Here is an 18,955-nt window from a genome sequence, read left to right as displayed (position 1 = left end):
GATAAGAAAAACAGTCGAAAAGGTGTCGTGTCTGGAACGTTCAGGCTCTTGAGGATACAAGCACGTTCCTACCTAAGAAGATGTTGAGATAAAAACTTAAAAAACTTTTATCACAAGAAAAATAACACAAATCCAAGAAAAAACTAAATATAAAAACTCTGATTTTCACAAAAAAAGGTAACGCTATTACTCTCGCTTCGTAAAACTTACTACGTACTCTTGATATCCCAGAAACGAGCAGGGGTCCCTTCAATTTTGAACTTGCTCGATAATTGGCGTCTCAAAAAAAAGGAATTTACGTGAAGCCACGTCATGTTATTTGATGCTGCCTACACGGGGATATAAAAAAACAGCTTGGCGGTCGTAGAATTTACGAATCGAAAGTGTTGGAGGGTTAAAGACATTTTGGAGAAAAATATTGTTTCAACATTAAATCTCTAGTACGAGTTAGACCACAACCCAAAAAGTCACTTATTTGATCAGTCTCAGTTTCAAAATATTTTTTGTCCCCGTATTGTTTGTAAGCAGTAGTGTATATTAAAGAGGGGCTAGAGGGATGACCCCCTCCATCCAGACCTTCATAAATGGAAAAGGGAGATTTGTATGTCAACTATTAAATGGAAAAACAGTTCACAGTAAAGGCTTTTGTGCAATATTCTGAAAGAATACAAGAATAAAATTCGATTTTAGCCCCTGATTTGTATCAAAATCTTCATTTGGGACAAATTTCATTGCGATGGTAAAAACGATCAGAAATTGTGGGAAAACAACAACATTCTTTCGGCCTGTAGTAACATGTTACTGTAGTAGTATGTTACTCCAAACAAATTCTTCAAGTAGTTTCAGGAGCAATGTACTGTTTTAGCAGAGAAAGAAAAATGAGGAAACGGAGAAAGAAAGTGAAAGAAAATGTCTTATACAAAATTTTCATAGATAGTACTGTCCGTCACCAACGATCCGCGTGTTACTCAAAGCGTAACACGCGGATCAAAATTGGGATATGGTACAGCTTTTCTTGTCTTTAGTAAATCTTTGGTGCAATTTGCGGTACATTTTATTTGGAAGTGTTGGTAACATTCCTGAGGATAGATGAGCACAAGCACTAAACTGATTAGTACCATAAAATTGTTTCAGTTTGACGCCTGTATTACGTACATTTTGTCTGTGCTTCTCAATTAAGCTTTTCAGTAGTTCATTCATGTGTTTCATCAAGTTCAAGGTCTTCGAGAAGGTTGCCATTTTACGGAAAGCAGAGAAAGTTAGCATTCCATCAAAACTGGAAAGACTCCACAATTTTTATTAAAACACATACCAAAACTCCTGGAAGGAAAGAAAAATTCCTGGAAGGAAAGATAAGACATGAAATTAACAACAGTTTGATTTGAAATAAAATACAGAAAATGGCTTGTTTAGACCCTAAACTGTCCTGTTGTCGTTCAAGGTGAAAAAGTACTCAAAAAGAACTAAAAGTTTTCTTTGACATCTGTGGTCCAATCGAGCTCTTTTTTTCATATTTTGCTGCGTCATTTTTTTTTAGCGAGCATGGGGAGTAGTTTCCCTCGAAAACCGTGTGCCTCCTCTAGCCAAATGGCAAAGTCAGTCAAAATTCGGTTGGAAGGAGAAAAAACACATTATAGAAAAATTGATCGATGCAGGTATAAGTTGCTCGGAAAATATAGATGTGAGCGGTCAGTGAAACTGGCCTTTATTTGGCTTCTCTTGTAAATGGGAGCTTGGGAGCTTGGGAGCTTTGGTATCTTTTGTATCTTTGTCTTTGTTTAAATGCTGTAGTTGATTGTAACTACTCTTGCCCCGAAACTCTGAGATGAAAAATCCAAGACGAAAAATTTAGAACAATAACGAAACGCTCCATAAAGACGGGCTGAAAGACGCCATCTTCTTAGAAACAAATTCATTCTCTTTTTTTCCGAAAATCAGTCAAAAGCAATAGCATAGTAATGAGCAATTTACCTCCCAAAAATTAATTATATACTTTTTCTAGGATACTTCTTATAAAAGGAGCGGTCGCAGTTCTTTCATTTGGTAGAGAGTTCTAATTCCCTCTTTCTTAGGACCGATAGCACCCTTTTTCTATCGGGACCTTCGTAATCCCTTATCATAGGGAGTAGGCTGCCCACACTATAAGGCCTATGGTAGTGGGTACAAGTTTTTTATAGCCTTTTCTCAATATAGTTGAAAAATGCTAAATATATGACCGTGATAATAATGTGACCCACGCAGCCCAAAGGGCAATGACCCAAATTATGTAAGTTGCCCACTATTCATAGATACGAATAGGTTTTAGATTAGAAAAAAAAACGTTTTTTTATCCTGGTTGTCCAGTAAATATTGAAAATTTTGGGGATTGTTTTCTGGGCCAAGGGGATCTTAAATGTTGTCAGGAGGTAGAAAATGGGCTGACGTTAGCTTGTCTCTAATTCGTTTGAAACGTACAATCATAATTCTTTGGGCCAAGAAGACGTAAATGCATAATCAGAAATGGACCAAAAATAACCAAAAAATGCTCTCTTCTCGGCTTCAAACTTAGGTTTTTAAGTCCTTAGGATCCAATTTACGACAAAAAAAAGTCAATCAAATCGGTTTCTTAAAACTGGGCTCTGAATAGGGGTAAAGAAAACTTACTGTTCCAAGTCCTAGAAAATTCAATTTTGAATGCAAGGAAACATGGTTGAAGGAACAGGCGACTAGCTCAGAAGGATGGATCCCTCAAAGTAGGCCTCCAAAATCTTGGAATGAAAGGAGGAATTCTAGGCTAATAAGAACTAAAAGCGGAACTCACAAGCCACGATCAATTTCAAAAAAAGTAACTTGGAAAAAAAGAGCAATGAAGGCAAATAAAATTGAAAGAAAAAAATGTGTCGACGGGAAAACTTAATCATACATTCATGTTTTGTTTATTTTATTCATTTTCTGCATTGGACCAAACTAACGTGGATTCTAATGATTTTTTCTAATGAATAAGAACGTAAATTCATTAATTTTTATTTATTTATTATTATTTTTTTTGCTGTTCCTAGATCGGATAAGATTAACGCTACAGTAATTTTTCGATTTTCTTTGTCTTGATACTGTTTTCTAGTTTTATTGTTTTTATTATATGTTGTTTTGTCAGAATAAATAAATAATTTTGTTTTAGTCAGCAATAGTTTCTGAGTGTTTCAATTCCTGCTATATATTCTTCATTTGCGCCGAGGACGCCTTGCTAATTAAACAAACGAAATATCTATTTTTTCTAGAGAGTTTTATGAAGCTAAAACAAAACCCCCCAAAAAAGTGAAAAACATTAATAAGTTTAGAAAAATGTTACAAATCTGACAAGAGCAGTGAAATAAATTTTTAAATTTTGTGTTTACCCAGAATACCAACAAACTTTGTTTTTGTTTAAATGGAATAATTTCAAGTGATAATAAGGCAATCGGCATTTACGGCTTATCCTGTTTCCCCAGGGTATCAACAAAACTTTGTTTTCCTTTAAACTGAATAATTTTAAGTGATAATAATGCAATCGGCATTCGCGGCTTATTCTTCGGGCATTCGTGGGCTTTCATTAGTAAGACAAATGTTGGAGTTTAATAGGAACGGTACTCACGCATATTGATAGGTTTACTGGAGACATACAGGTTTGGAATAGCAAAAAATAAGAAAAAGTTGGAAAGTAACCTTGGTATTCGCGCATATTGATAAAGTTTACACATATAAAAGAGAAAAACAATCAATAATTTAATATCATTACCAGGGAAGAATTTCACTTACAAAATCTTAAACTATTTCAAGCAATATCATGGAATACTGCAAGAGTAAGTATTTCTTCCTCATTCGTTTTCATATCTTCAATTCAATTTTGTTAGGGGGATAAATAGGGATGGGGCTTTGTGCCCTGCATCAGCCTTAAGAAAAAAAATAACCGGAAGGCTAATAGAGACTTAATTCGGACGGATGCGAATGAGCGCATATGAGTCTTACTCCTCAGATAATCATGTTCACCCTCAAACAATCATCAAGTTTATAGCAAGGGGGTATATCTCTGCGTACAGCGTGAATAACATTATTTTTGCACCCTGGAATTCCCGTTTACTTTTCCCCAGAATTGCAGATACAAACATATATAATGAAGTAATTTGAAGTGTGTCTATGAGGAGTGTATAGCCTACCTAATGTTGACTTAATGTAACCTAATGTATAGTATACCTTGTCTAATTACCCCTCATAAGCGAAGCCACTTCTAGGACACCAGTTGCATTACTCACAAAATATCATAGGCAGCGCAATCGCGCTGCCTAAGTAAAGAACGATATCGGCACAATGCATTATTTTTTTTTCCATACCAGGGCACTTCGTATCAAAGGATTGCCGTAGAAACTTCGAAAAGGGCTCATTCGATTGGAAATTGGAGTGGCTAGTGTCCTTTTTAATAGTCGAAAGTTATTGGAAGGCAACTAAAACCCCTTCCACGCCCACCATTTTCCCAAACACATCCAATCAAAATTTTGAGATAGCCATTTTGTTCCACGCAGTTTAAAGTTCAGGAGATTATACCTTTGGGCAGGACACTCCCCCCCACAGTCTTCAGGGAAAAGGTTATAAGTTATGCCCTGGGAGCATATAAGGTTTTTATTGAAATCTTTGTCGTAGAAACTTGAATGGGCTCGTAGAAAGAACTCATTCGATTGGAAATTCAAACGGCTAGTGCCTTTTTAATAGTCGAAAGTGATTCCCACTAAGAGCGAAGAAAAAGAAAGAAAATAAACACATATCCTTCCCATGCAACAAAAAGTGATTTCACTTGATGTTCAAGTTGGGGGATTTTCTTATTAAACTTTTCTACATTGTGATTTTTACCCTGTACTTTTTATTTCAATGTAGTGCCATTTTTTATGTGTTTCAGGCTCTTATTCAAAATTTCTGTAAGTTCATTTTCAAAATTACATTTTAATTTTAAGATTAAGTGAAACAATAGTCAAACAGTTCGTGGTAACAAACTGTAAGTAAGGAGCGACCCGGATCAATAGTAACCGAAACTCTGCGGAATTTTGATACAAATAGATACATCAAAAGAATCAAATTTTTATGCTGAGTTCAAATATATAAATTTCATCAAATTAGTCTTACCCATAAAAAGTTACGCTCCTGAAAACAATTGCCTTATTTTCGAAAAAAGGGGGACACACCCCCTAAAAATGACACAACTTTAATTAATTCACACCATCAGATTCAGCGATTCAGAGAACCCTACTATACAAGTTTCAAGCTCCTATCTTCAAAAATGTGGAATTTTGTATTTTTTGCCAGAAGAAAGATCACAAATGCGTGCTTATTTTTATTTTTTCCCAGGATGATCGTATGGACCCAGTGGTCCTATAATATCGCGAGAGGGCTCATTTGAAAGGAAATTAAAAGTTCTGTACTGTTTTAACGTTTTTCTATTGATTTAGAGTTTGATTTAAACGGTAAGTATTCCCCCTCTAATACAGGCCTAGGAGCCTTTGGGGGATTAGCACAATGTATTTTCTTGTATGATTAATTGATTATGAATAAATCTTATCTTATCTATCTTTTAAAAAAATAAAGTTTTGAGACAGAGTCAAACTTTCGCGAACAGAGCGCGGCGTTGAGGAGGGGACAGCCCCTTTCATGTACGGAATATTTTCTGTTCGTTTTAAGTTCTAAGGTCACTCCTTTTTTTCAGTTAAAAAAAAACTTGTTTTTTTATTTAATTACTATCCATAAATGAACTGCAACTTTTCATTTTTTTCTCACTAGATAGTTTGTTGCTTTTTTTAAACTTTAGGTTACTATGAAACGTGGTTCGCTCTCTACTAGGTTGCAGTTGCTGCTACAATAATGATTCTAAAATTTAATTTTAAGATTAAAACTAGCGTTTTGTAAAATCTTCAAATTACAGTGAAATTTTTGTAGAGATTTTAGGAAACTGAAGGATTTTTAAAATACTGAATATTATCATGGTGCCCTTTTTTATTCTTTCTAGCCTTGTAATTCTAGAAATGGGACCAAGGTGTCATACAACACTTTGCAATGGCGTTATAAATTAGAATCTACAAGAAAAAAACATGTTGATGTGATCTAGAGCTTTGAGTTGAGCCATTAAGAATCTCTGTGTGATATAGCAGCGGTGGCTAGCGTTTAATCCCCTGAAATTAACCCCCCTTCTCTCCCGTCGAAAATAACTCCCCTGGAAAACACCATCCAAAAATAACCCCAGAAGAGTCCCCTCCCCCCCCTGTGGAAAATACCCCCCACCGTGGTTGGCCTCCAATTACTTTTGACTTAATAAAAACTAGAACTCCGGATTTTTGATCTAACGAACACCCTTTGAAGTTTCTGCGATCATAAGGTGGATTTATGGATGGGGGAGGGACAGTCTCCCTCCTATAGAGAATATATTCTTCTCATTTTGGGGTTTAATACTACCCTTTACTTTCACAAAAACAGCGTAGATTAACAATATTCCTAGAAATCATAAGTGAGAAGATGTCAATTCCACATTTTTGATACGTTTTTTGAAGTTTCTTTTGTACCCCCCTCCCCTAAAAAAAGTCCTGATTACGGACTTTAGGATTATACATCAAGTTCTACCCCCCTCCTCCCCTCGCCTCTCCCTTAAAACTGATTCTGTACTTATCTTGTGGCTCAATGAGAGTTGGGATGTTTAGGCATTAAAATACATCCTTTGAGGCATCTCCCTCCCTTTCTTACTACAAAACAATTAGAGAACCCCATTGTAGAAGATTAAGTGCCTTTTCAAGTTTTTAATTTGTCCATTGATTGTAGATATATTTGTTATTGGGAAACGCAGGGACATTTTTTGTAGGGAATTTTCTGCAGGGCAAGGGATTTTCTGGGGTAATTTTCAGTGGGAAGAAAATTTTTTGGAAGAATTTCTTTTCAGTTGGGTTCATATTGCCTGGCAAGATTTTAACGCGGAAAATACGGGTACATCTCCACAAAGGTGCTGCAAGGTACTCCTTGCAGCACATATCCCGCTGCACCATTTATCATTTATTCCGCTGAAGTTATTTGCTTCATACTGCAGTGGTCTATAAATAAGGAAAGATGGATGATCTTTGCGTATGGAGAGGGTAAGATACCAAACGGAGTCCGATTCAATCGCCTAGTTTTCTAAGCCTCACTGAGCTTCAAATAAAAATTAAATCGTTTCTTGGACTTCTTCTTAGTTCGCATGCATTTTTTCTGTTTACGCCTTTATTATTGTTACTGAGGGGGGGGATGTAGTGTCCTAGTAGTGACCAAGTCGATTCAGGTTATGGCAGAAGAAGGCTAGGAGACCTGGAATCTTTCAATGACATCCCCCCTAAACAAAACTTTTGCTCAACGACATTCACATAAGGTTTTTTGTTGTAAAAAAAAAAAAAAAAAAAAAAAAAAAAAAAAAAAAAAAATACAGATACCGAAATCAATAATCCCTTGTTTTTTACTACCCTTTTCAAAATATGGGTATTTTTTGACGGGTGGTATTTTTCGGTGGAGAGGGGTGTTCTCTGCAGGAGTTATTTCCCGGGAGGTGGATTTTCTGCGGGCGGGTTTTTGACCATGGAGATATGATAGTGCTCTTTTCATGCTTTCCAAACATTTCACTCAAGAAATGGCACTTAATTATTGGGTAGAATATAGAATTTTGCAATGGCGTTGGTTAAGTTGAACTTACAAAAAGCTCCTAGATATAAAAATTAAATTTCAAATCAACCGTTAAATGGCTCTCCATGGTGTTCCAACGCCCAACAAGTGGAAGAGAACAAAAACAGGAAAAAAGTAGACATAGATAAATGGTTTCTCTTGTTGTTTAAGGTAGGGCGCTGTCTCGGTAGGACAAGATATTCTGATGTCTCGGGCTTTCAATTATTGTCATTTTAATAGTACACATTTCATTCCGGTCTGACATCATTTTTAGCGGGTTTCGGTCTCTTTTCAAAATTCCTTTAAAGTTGTTTTCGTAATTACATTTTACTGTTAATATAGATCAAATAATGGTTAGTAATCCTTAATCAGATACAATTGGTAATTTTGATCACTAAACAGCTTTTTAAAATGTATTTTTAAGCATTTGGTCACTATGGACGGAGGTTGGCTCTTTACTTTGTTGTACCTGCCGCTGCAGCCGTGGTTTATTAAAATTCAGACAAGAATAGTTTTTTTTAGTTTGGATCGTAACTAAGAATAAGTTGAAATGGTATAAAACACCAATGGACTCTTGATAACTTGAACTTCAAAACATAAAAAAAATAACAACGAATAAAAAAATGGATTGAGGGTTTCAAATTGCAAATTATCCCATCTAAATAATGCCAAGGATTGGAATATATCTCAGTTAACTAAGAGTTAGATATAGTATAGCAGCACAGTAAATTTGACACAAAAAAAACTACTGGGCCGCAAAAAAAGAAAAGGTTCATTAAACAGCCGCAATGAGAAAGTGTCTTTTCTATTATAGACACTAGAAAGTGTCTAGTGCCGTTTCTATTCAGAAAAAGTGACAAATAGTGGCTATTCAGAGGCATTCAGAAAAGAGGCATAGGGACTGTGAAGGTCCTAGTCACTACTCTGTTCTTATATTTTGCCTTCAGGAAAGTCCTCCAGTTTGTCTGCTGATGAGGAGAGTAAATTACTAATAATTTATTCATTTATCTTTTTTCTCATCATCAAACAGTTCGTGGTAACGAACTGTAAGTAAGTAGCGACCCGGCTCAATAGTAACCGAAACTCTAAAAAACGGGATTTTGATACCAATAGATACATCAAAAGAATCAGATTTTAATTCTGATTTCAAATATATAAGTTTCATTAAGTTTAATTTTACCCATCAAAAGTTAAGAGCCTGAGAAAATTTGGCTGATTTTCGAAAAAAGGGGGCAATAACCCTTAATAGTTATAGACCCTTAATGAAAATCACATTATCATAGTAAGATTATTATATAGCCATAATGGTTATGTTTAAAGATAATTTAAAAAAAATTTGTTATTTTTCATTTTTTTTAACTTAGACATTAACCTATTGCGTGTTTATTTTTTTGTTTGTTTTTTAGGTTGGGTGGTTTTTATTTTTCCAAGGGGTTATCGTATCGCCCCAGTGGGCCAATAAAAACGTGGGAGGGCTCATTTGAAAGGAAATTGAAATTTCTATTGCCCTTTTTAATTGACCAAAAAAAATGGAGGGCAACTAGGCCCCCTCCCACGCTCATTTTTTTCCCAAAGTCACCCGATCAAAATTTTGAGATAGCCATTTTGTTCAGCATGGTCGAAAATATGATAAAAATGTCTTTTAGGATGACTTGATCCCCCAAAGTCCCCAGGGGGAGGGCTGAAAGTTATGAACTTTACTCAATGTTAACATATACTATTGGTTATTGGGAAGTATACAGACTTTTTCAGAGGATATTTTTTCTGGTAGGTGGGGGAAGGAGAGGGTCAGGGGCTATATGGAAGGATCTTTCCATGAAGGAAGTTTTCATGGGGGAAGGGACATTGCTATGAAGGGGGCGCCGGATTTCCCAGCATTATTAAAGAAAAAGATCAGGAATTAAATAAAAAAAAACAAGTTTTTCAACTGATCAACTGATTGTGATTAAGAGGTCATTTTTAAAGAACTGGAAAAAAAATTCGAACTATAGTTTAAAGAGCAGGGTATTGACTAGGGGCGAACCCCTAATATACGTGTTAAAAATTTATGAATATAGAAGTTCGTTACGTAAGTTAATTCTAAGTTACGTATATTTATTACTAATAAAAACGTTCGTAAATAAAATTAAACAAGTTTCGAGAAAGCCATTTAACCAAATATAATATGCAAATTTTGTTTTAATTATTCATGTACGGTGAGCCAAAATCAAAACCTGCATTAATTCAAAAACGTTCAAAAATTAAATAAAAAAAACAAGTTTTTTTAACTGAAAGTAAGGAACGACGTTAAAACTTAAAACGAACAGAAATTATTCCGTATATGAAGGGGCTGTCCCCTCCTCAACGCCTCGCTCTTTACGCTAAAGTTTGACTTTCTCACAACTCTATTTTTTTAAACAATAAAAAAACTTTAGCGTAAAGAGCGAGGCGTTGAGGAGGGGACAGCCCCCTTCATATACGGAATAATTTCTGTTCGTTTTAAGTTTTAACGTCGTTCCTTACTTTCAGTTAAAAAAACTTGTTTTTTTTATTTAATTCACTATAAAAAGCTAAAAGGAAAGTAGCAAAAATAGGAATGTTGCACTACTGCAATACAACCTCACACATCATTGTTACTTAATAAATGGAAAATTGCGGCCCATAATAACCGAAATGAAATGAAAAGATTCAATTTAAACATCATCTGAGATTTTTGTACAGCTTCAACAGGCTTGCCGGGGTATAGTTTTTAATCCCTTAAAAGAAAGTCAATAAATCAAGAAGCTAAGAGCTCTCTTGTTCTAAGAAAATTCATTAGTTTTACGGTGGGATACTTATTGAATCCGACTTTTTGTAACATTTATAATTAAAATGAACTAAAATACTGAAAAAAAAGAAAAACTGACAATTGCTGACTTAATTGTCGTATTCAGAATCTTATAAGACAGTTCACAGGCTTGGTAAGAGTTTTACACCTTTTTCAATATTTTCAATTCATTTAGAAAAAGACTTAATTTGATCCTTGTAATACAAAGTACTGGAAATAATAGGATCCTGGAAATCTTAGGACTTAGGGAGTGGGAAGGTCCCGAGTCTTCCCTGTCTTCTTATGTACTCGAACGAGTTATTTAAAGTCTTTGGAGTTGCGAGAATCTTAAGTCTTCCTATCCTATAAAAGAGGTCAAATTAAAATAAGATAAGATTTATTCTTCATTAGATACACATACAATATTACACATTATTACTCCCCCAAAGGCTCATTGGCCTGTAAAAAGGGGGAAGACATATGAATTGCTTTGAATGTGGGTTATTCGAATAGTAATGAATTTGGTCTTTTATTTTAGATGGCTGTGCTTTCACTGGATCTTGCAATTGCTCCCCAGACTGGAAATACTGTAAAGATTGTGAACGCAAAGGCAGTAAGTATCTATTTCCCCAGTATATATATATATATATATATATATATATATATATATATATATATATATATATATATATATATATATATATATATATATATAATAATAAAAAAAAATATATATATATATACGACAGGCCTCTACATATAGATTCTCACTGTCACTTGTCTTCTAAACGCAAACAATTTGAGCCGGAATAATTAAAAGAAACAAAGGTTGTCATCAATACCTACCATACCTTTGGAAATCAAAAATCTGGACTTAATAAATCGTAGAAAAAAAAGGAGTGTTTGTCCAACCACCTGAAAATTAAAAGAAACAGAGGATCGGCGATATGTCTTTCATAATTACAAAAGACAAGCCGAGGCAATATATATATATATATATATATATATATATATATATATATATATATATATATATATATATATATATATATATATATATATATATATATATATATATATATATATATATATATATATATATATATATATATATATATATATATATATATATATATATATATATATATATATATATATATATATATATATATATATATATATATATATATATATATATATATATATATATATATATATATATATATATATATATATATATATATATATATATATATATATATATATATATATATATATATATATATATATATATATATATATATATATACAAAGTCCAGCATACAACTTCTTTCTGGATTCTTAGTTTAGTTTTGATTAACTTCACAAGTTTCAGGAGTATATGCGAAATAAGCACCTCATTCATTACTTTAGATGATTATATCATAACTGTATCTTGCAAAAGTACTCCGGACTACGAGTGCAAAAGCGTTATTCATAGGCTACCAATCCAAAATAAAATAGTTATATTCGGAAGGTTATTGAATTATACTAGCTTACCCGGTACGCATTACTAAGATTTAGAAAAAAGGAAATTTAAGGGAAATTTCTCCTCCCCAAGAGTTCTCCGTGGAAAATTCCCATCGTAAAATGACCTCCACGGAAAAATCACCCTTCTGCGGAAAATCCCCCTCGGTGTATTAATAAATACCTTAATTTTGATTATAAAGATCTTAAAAGAATACCCCGACCTCCCCCCCCCATAGAAAACTCCTCTTGCGTGGAAATTGACCCCCCCCCATGTTGAGAATCTCTTCATAGAGAGTTCTCCCCCACAGAGTTGTTTCCCCACGTGCAAAATTCTCCCCAATAATTTCCTCTTTAGAAAATTGTCTAATGTAAAATAATGTTAGAATCAAACAGTTCGTGGTAACAAACTGTAAGTAAGGAGCAACTCGACTCAATAGTAACCAAAATTCTAAAAAACGAAATATTGATACCAATAGATACATCAAAAGATTCAGATTTTTATGTGAATTTCAAATATATAAGTTTCATTAAGTTTATTTATACCTATCAAAAGTTACGCGCCTGAGAAAATTTGGCTGATTTTCAAAAAAAGGGAGAAAGACCCTCTAAAAATTATAGAATCTTAATGAAAATCACACCATCATATTCAGCGTATCAGAAAACCCTACTGTAGAGGTTTCAAGCTCCTATCTACAAAAATGTGGAATTTTCCATTTTTTGCCAGAAGAAACATCACGGATGCGTGTTTATATGTTTTTTTTGTTTTTTTTTCTTTTCCCCAGGGGTGATCGTATCGACCCAGTGGTCCTAGAATATCGTGATAGGGCTCATTGGAACGGAAATTAAAAGTTCTAGTGCTCTTTTTCAGTGACCAAAAAAATGAAGGGCAACTAGGCCCCCTACCACGCTCATTTTTTCCCCAAAGTCACCCGATCAAAATTTTGAGATAGCCATTTTGTTCAGAATGGTCGAAAATCTTATAAATATGTCTTTTAGGATGACTTAATCCTTCGAAGCCCCCAGGTGGAGGGCTGAAAGTTATGAACTTTACCCGATGTTAACATATAGTATTGGTTATTGGGAAGTATACAGAAGTTTTCAGGGGGAATTTTTTCTGGTAGGGGGGGTTGGGGGTGGTCGGGGGTTATATGGAAGGATCTTTTCATGAAGGAAGTTTTCAGGGGGGACGGGACAGTGCTCTGCAGGGGGCGCCGGATATCCCATCATTATTTTAAAAACAAAATCAGAAATTAAATATAAAAAAAAAAGTTTTTCAACTGAAAGTAAGGAGCAACATCAAAACTTAAAACAAACAAACAAATATTAGCTATATGATTGGGTTCACCTTCTAGTCAATGCCTCGCTCTTTAAACCAAAGATTTTTTAGTACTTTCATAGGAGCTATTTATTCTAATTAACGGCCTTTGTGATTAACAGGTCATTTTTAAAGAATTTGAACACAATTCGAACTTTAGCGTAAAGAGCAAGATATTGACTAGGAGGGGGGCAAGCCTTCTAATATACTTATTAAAAATCTACGAATATAGAAGTTCGTTACGTAAGTTAATTCGTAAGTTCCGCATATTTATTACTAATAAAAGCGTTCGTAAATAAAATTCAAGAAGTTTCGAGAAAGCCATTTAACCAAATAAAAGTAAAATTAATATACAAATTTCGTTTTAATTATTCATGCACGGTGAGCCAAAATCGAAACCTGCATTAATTAAAAAACGTTCATAAATGAAATAAAAAAAACAAGTTTTTTTTTAACTGAAAGTAAGGAACGACGTTAAAACTTAAAACGAATAGAAATTATTCCGTATATGAAAGGGGCTGTCCCCTCCTCAACGCCTCACTCTTTACGCTAAAGTTTGACTTTCTCAAAACTCAATTTTTTTAAAACCTTAAAATTTTGTTTTGATTGCAAATTTTTTTAATTAACTGTAACGAAATTCCCACCATCAGATTCAGCTTATCAACGAACATTATTAAAGAAGCTTCAAACTCTTATCTGCAAAAATGTGGAATTTTGAATTTCTAATTAACCTTAACGAAAATTACACCATCACATTCAGCTTATCACAGAACCCTATTAAAGATGTTTCACGCTCCTATCTGCAAAAAAAGGTGGAAATTTGCATCTTTTGCTCGAAGAAAGATCACGATACGTGCCCTCCAAAAAATGGAGGACAACTAGTCCCCCTCCCACGTTCATTTTTTTCTCAAAGTCACCCAATTAAAATTTTGAGATAGCCCTTTTGTTCAGCATAGTCTAAAATCTAATAAATATGTCTTTTAGGATTACTTAATCCCCCACAGTTCCCAGGGGAAGGGCTGCAAGTTATGAACTTGCCCCATTGCTTACATATTGTATTGGTTATTGGGAAGTATACAGACATTTTTAGGAAGGATTTTTTTCAGGTGGGGGGGGGGGCTGGAGGAGGGGGTTACGCGGGAGACTGTTTCAGTGGAGGATGTTTCTTTGGGGCAAGGGACATTTCTATGAAGGGTGCGCCGGATTTCCAAGCATTATTTAAAAAACGATCAGAAATTAAATTAAAAAAAAAACAAGTTTTTTCAACTGAAAGTAAGAAGGCAACATAAAAACATGAAACGAACAGAAATTATTACGTATATGAGGAGGTTCTCCCCCAAATCAATGCCTCGCTCTTTACGCTACAGTTTTGTTTAGTGCTTTGAATAGAGCTATCTATTCTAATTAAACGGCCTTTGTGATTCATAGGTTTGTGATTTAAATTTTTTTTTAAACTTTTAACGTAAAGAGCGTGGTATTGACTAAGGGGAGAACCCCCTCATATACGTAATAATATATATGTAATAAAAAAAACAAGCGATACGGCTCAATAGTAATCGAAACTTTTAAAAACGAAATTTTGATGTCAATAAATGTATCAAAAGAATGGGCTTATAATGCTGATTCTATATATATATAAATTTTATTAAGTTTAGTATTACTCATCAAAGGCTACGAGCCTGAGAAAATTTACCTGATTTTTAAAGAGGGGGAAAGATCCCCTAAAGTGAAAGAATTTTAATGAAAATCCCACTGTCAGATTCAGCGTATCACAAAACCCTATTACATAGGTTTCAAGCTCATATATGCAAAAATCTGCAACTATATCTGCAACGTATTTTTTGCCAGAAGAAAAATATACGAATATAGAAGTTCGTTACGTAAGTTAATTTGTATATCTTAAATTAATATATATATATATATATATATATATATATATATATATATATATATATATATATATATATATATATATATATATATATATATATATATATATATATATATATATATATATATATATATATATATATATATATATATATATACTATCTAATATATATACTATCTATATATACTATCTAATTTGTGACCAGATTGGTTTTGGAAAATCGCTCAAGACCTCTTAAGAATTCATTTGTTGGTTTGCTCACTGGAGCTAACAAAATGTCTCCTAGAGGAGCATGAATGAACCATTGCCAAGAACATGGTTTGACAAATGTTTAGAGCAGAGCCTCTCAACGAGTGTCCAGTCCAGGAGTCCAGTCAAGGTCGCTAGATGTTCGACAAGACAATTTGAAGTGAGATAAACTGTGAACAAATTGAGTGACCTAAAAATTAAATAACTGAAACTCCATAAATGAAAGTTTGGAAACAATATATGCATGAAGCAAATCAATTTTTTTTATTGTAATTCCATGTGTTAACTAACCGCATTTCAAACAGTAGGCTGTATGAAAAGTGTTGCTCAACCCCACTTTCTAGGGCTATCAAACAGTTCGTGGTAACGAACTGTAAGTAAGGAGCGACCCGGCTCAATGGTAACCAAAAATCTAAAAAACGGAATTTTCATACCAATAGATACATCAAAAGAATCAAATTTTAATTTTGTTTCAAACATATAAGTTTCATCAAGTTTAATCTTGCCGATCAAAAGTTACGCACCTGAGAAAATTTGGCTGATTTTCGAAAAAAGAAGGAAAGACCCCCTAAAAGTTATAGAACCATCACATTCAAATAACAAAATCACATTCAAATGAAATCACACACCATCACATCCAAATGCAACATCACATCCAAATCACACACCATCACATCCAAATCACATCCAATCACATTCAAATGAAACCATCACATTCAAATGAAAATCACACCATCACATTCAGCGTATCAGAGAACCCTACTGCAGAGGTTTCAAGCTCCTGTCTACAAAAATGTGAAATTTTCCATTTTTTGCCAGAAGAAAGATCAAGGATTCGTCTTTATTAGTTTTTTTTTTCTTTTCCCCAGGGGTAATCGTATTGACCCAGTGATCCCAGAATATCGTAAGAGGGCTCATTGGAACGGAAATTAAAAGTTCTAGTGCCCTTTTTAAGTTACCAAAAAAATGGAGGACAACTAGGCCCCCTCCCACGCTCATTTTTTTCTCAAAGTCACCCAATTAAAATTTTGGGATAGCCATTTTGTCTAACATAGTCGAAAATCTAATAAATATGTCTTTTAGGATGACTGAATTCCCCACAGTTCCCAGGGGAAGGGCTGCAAGTTATGAACTTTGCCCATTGCTTACATATTGTATTGGTTATGGGGAAGTATACACACATTTTCAGGACGGATTTTTTCGGGGGGGGGGGGGGCGGGGAGGAGGGCCTTACTCGGGAGAAGATTTCCGTGGAGGATGTTTCTTTGGGGTAAGGGGCATTTCTATGAAGGGAGCGCCGGATTTCCAAGCATTATTTAAAAAACGATCAGAAATTAAATAAAGAAAACAAGTTTTTTCAACTGAAAGTAAGAAGCAACATAAGAACTTAAAACGAACAGATTATTACCTATATGAGGTGGTTCTCCCCCAAGTCAATACCTCGCTCTTTACGCTAAAGTTTTTTTTAGTGCTTTCAAAAGAGCTATCTATTCTAATTAAACGGCCTTTGTGATTCAGGAGTTTGTGAATTAACAATTTTTTTTCAACTTTTAACGTAAAGAGCGTGGTATTGACTAAGGGGAGAACCCCTTCATATAGGTAATAACATATACGTAATAAAAAAAAGCAATAAAAAAAGCAAGCGAAACGGCTCAATAGTAATCGAAAACTTTTAAAAGCGGAATTTTGATGTCAATGAATTTATCAAAAGAATGGGCTTATAATGCTGATTCTAAATATATAAATTTTATTAAGTTTAGTATTACTCATCAAAGGCTACGAGCCTGGGAAAATTTACCTGATTTTTTAAAGAGGGGGTAAACATCCCCTACAAGTGCAAGAATTTTAATTAAAATCACACCGTCAGCTTCAGCGTATCAAAAAACCCTATTACATAGGTTTCAAGCTCATATCTGCAAAAATCTGCAACTTTGTATTTTTGCCAGAAGAAAAATATACGAATATAGAAGTTCGTTACGTAATTTAATTTGTAAAGTACGTCAGAATTTAGAGACAGCCATTTAGCAAAAGAAAAGTAAAATTTTTATGCAAATTTTGTTTACTTATTCAATGACGGTGAGCCAAAATAAAAGCTGCATTAACTGAAAAACGATCAGAAATTAAATAAAAAAAAATTTTTTGAAACTGAAGGTAAGGAGCGACATTAAAACTTAAAACGAACAGAAATTATTCCGTATATGAAAGGGGCTGTCCCCTCCTCAACGCATCGCTTTTTACGCTGAAGTTAGACTCTTTCTCACAACTTTATTTTTAAAAACAATAAAAAAAACTTTAGCGTAAAGAGCGAGGCGTTGAGGAGGGGACAGCCCCTTCCATTTACAGAATAATTTCTGTTCGTTTTAAGTTTTAATGTCGCTCCTTACTGTCAGTTGAATAAACTTGTTTTTTTTTCTTTAATTATGAGAGAAAGGTTAAGATGGCTAGGGTAAGCTCTGTGGATGAAGGATGATAGGTAGCCGAAAATGTCCTTTCTGGCCAACCGTCTAAACAGAAATCAGGTCATCTGAGGTTGGGGTGGGAGGGTGTCGTAAATTTAAGATAAATGGGAACTTCCTGGGAGGATGTAAAGAGAGGGGCTTTGAATAGTTTAGGATGGAGGAGGAGCGTGCGTAGCTGTGTTGGCCTCAGGCGGCTGGGGGCTGTGGTAAATATGTATAGTCTCTCAGTGTAAAAGGTCATATTGCCGTATAGCGGCACATTCAAGAAGTTCCGTGAGAGGTCTTTCAAATCCTTACGGAGGCTGCATTTAGCTCTATCCCCCATGTCTTTAAGATTACATTTCTGCTAAGAATGCAATAGGGGTGCTTATGGGGTAGCATCAAAGTTTAGGGGTGACCTTTTGACGCTAAAAGTTTTGACTTTCCTTATCCAATACTTCAGAGCTTTAAAATGCAATGTGTTTCAAAGGAACAATGATATAAAAATATTGATTTTGTTTTCACTTTTGTTATCAAAATCCTTCAAGAATTTACTTTCTTGCAATTGAACCTTGTCACTATTTGCTTTTAAATACTAAAATTATTATTTACACTAAACTATTGAAATATTTGATGTTAGTTATTACAGTATAATAGTTTATATTTTAGTTCTTATATTTTAGTTATTCCTCTTTTTTCAGGGCCAGAATGCAAATGTTTAAAGAGCTGCCCGTACAACTCCTGTGGTAGTAATTGAGCAACAAATATTTTCATTCTTTGTATTTATGTATAAATTTTATAGTTTTTTTAGAAGTAAAATGGTCTTTATTTTTCTAAAACTGTAGTTTTATTCTTGTTTCAACAGTCAGATTTCACTTTATAAGGCTGGCGTTTTTTCGATGTGGTGATCTCAGCCAGGTGGACCATTTGTGGCTTCGTCGAACCAGATCCTTGCCTGGAATTAAATAAAAAAAACAAGTTTTTTAACTGAAAGTAAGGAACGACGTTAAAACTTAAAACGAACAGAAATTATTCCGTATATGAAAGGGGCTGTCCCCTCCTCAACGCCTCGCTCTTTACGCTAAAGTTTTTTT

At 34.1% G+C, this 18,955-nt stretch overlaps 1 long non-coding RNA gene across 1 annotated transcript; it reads left to right on the top strand.

Annotated features, from left to right (window-relative positions):
• The first annotated feature begins 3,657 nt into the window (after nucleotides 1-3,657).
• On the top strand, nucleotides 3,658-18,700 carry LOC148947595 (uncharacterized). The gene is made up of 3 exons (XR_016142382.1): nucleotides 3,658-3,818; nucleotides 10,998-11,072; nucleotides 18,563-18,700. It is a non-coding gene; the product is annotated as an uncharacterized LOC148947595 (long non-coding RNA).
• Nucleotides 18,701-18,955: the final 255 nt, after the last annotated feature.

Source organism: Artemia sp. Qi Xiang Cuo, chromosome 10, assembly GCF_049724085.1.
Source record: "Artemia sp. Qi Xiang Cuo chromosome 10, ASM4972408v1, whole genome shotgun sequence".
Lineage (NCBI taxonomy): Eukaryota > Metazoa > Arthropoda > Branchiopoda > Anostraca > Artemiidae > Artemia > Artemia sp. Qi Xiang Cuo.
This window is presented reverse-complemented; position numbering and strand designations above follow the sequence as displayed.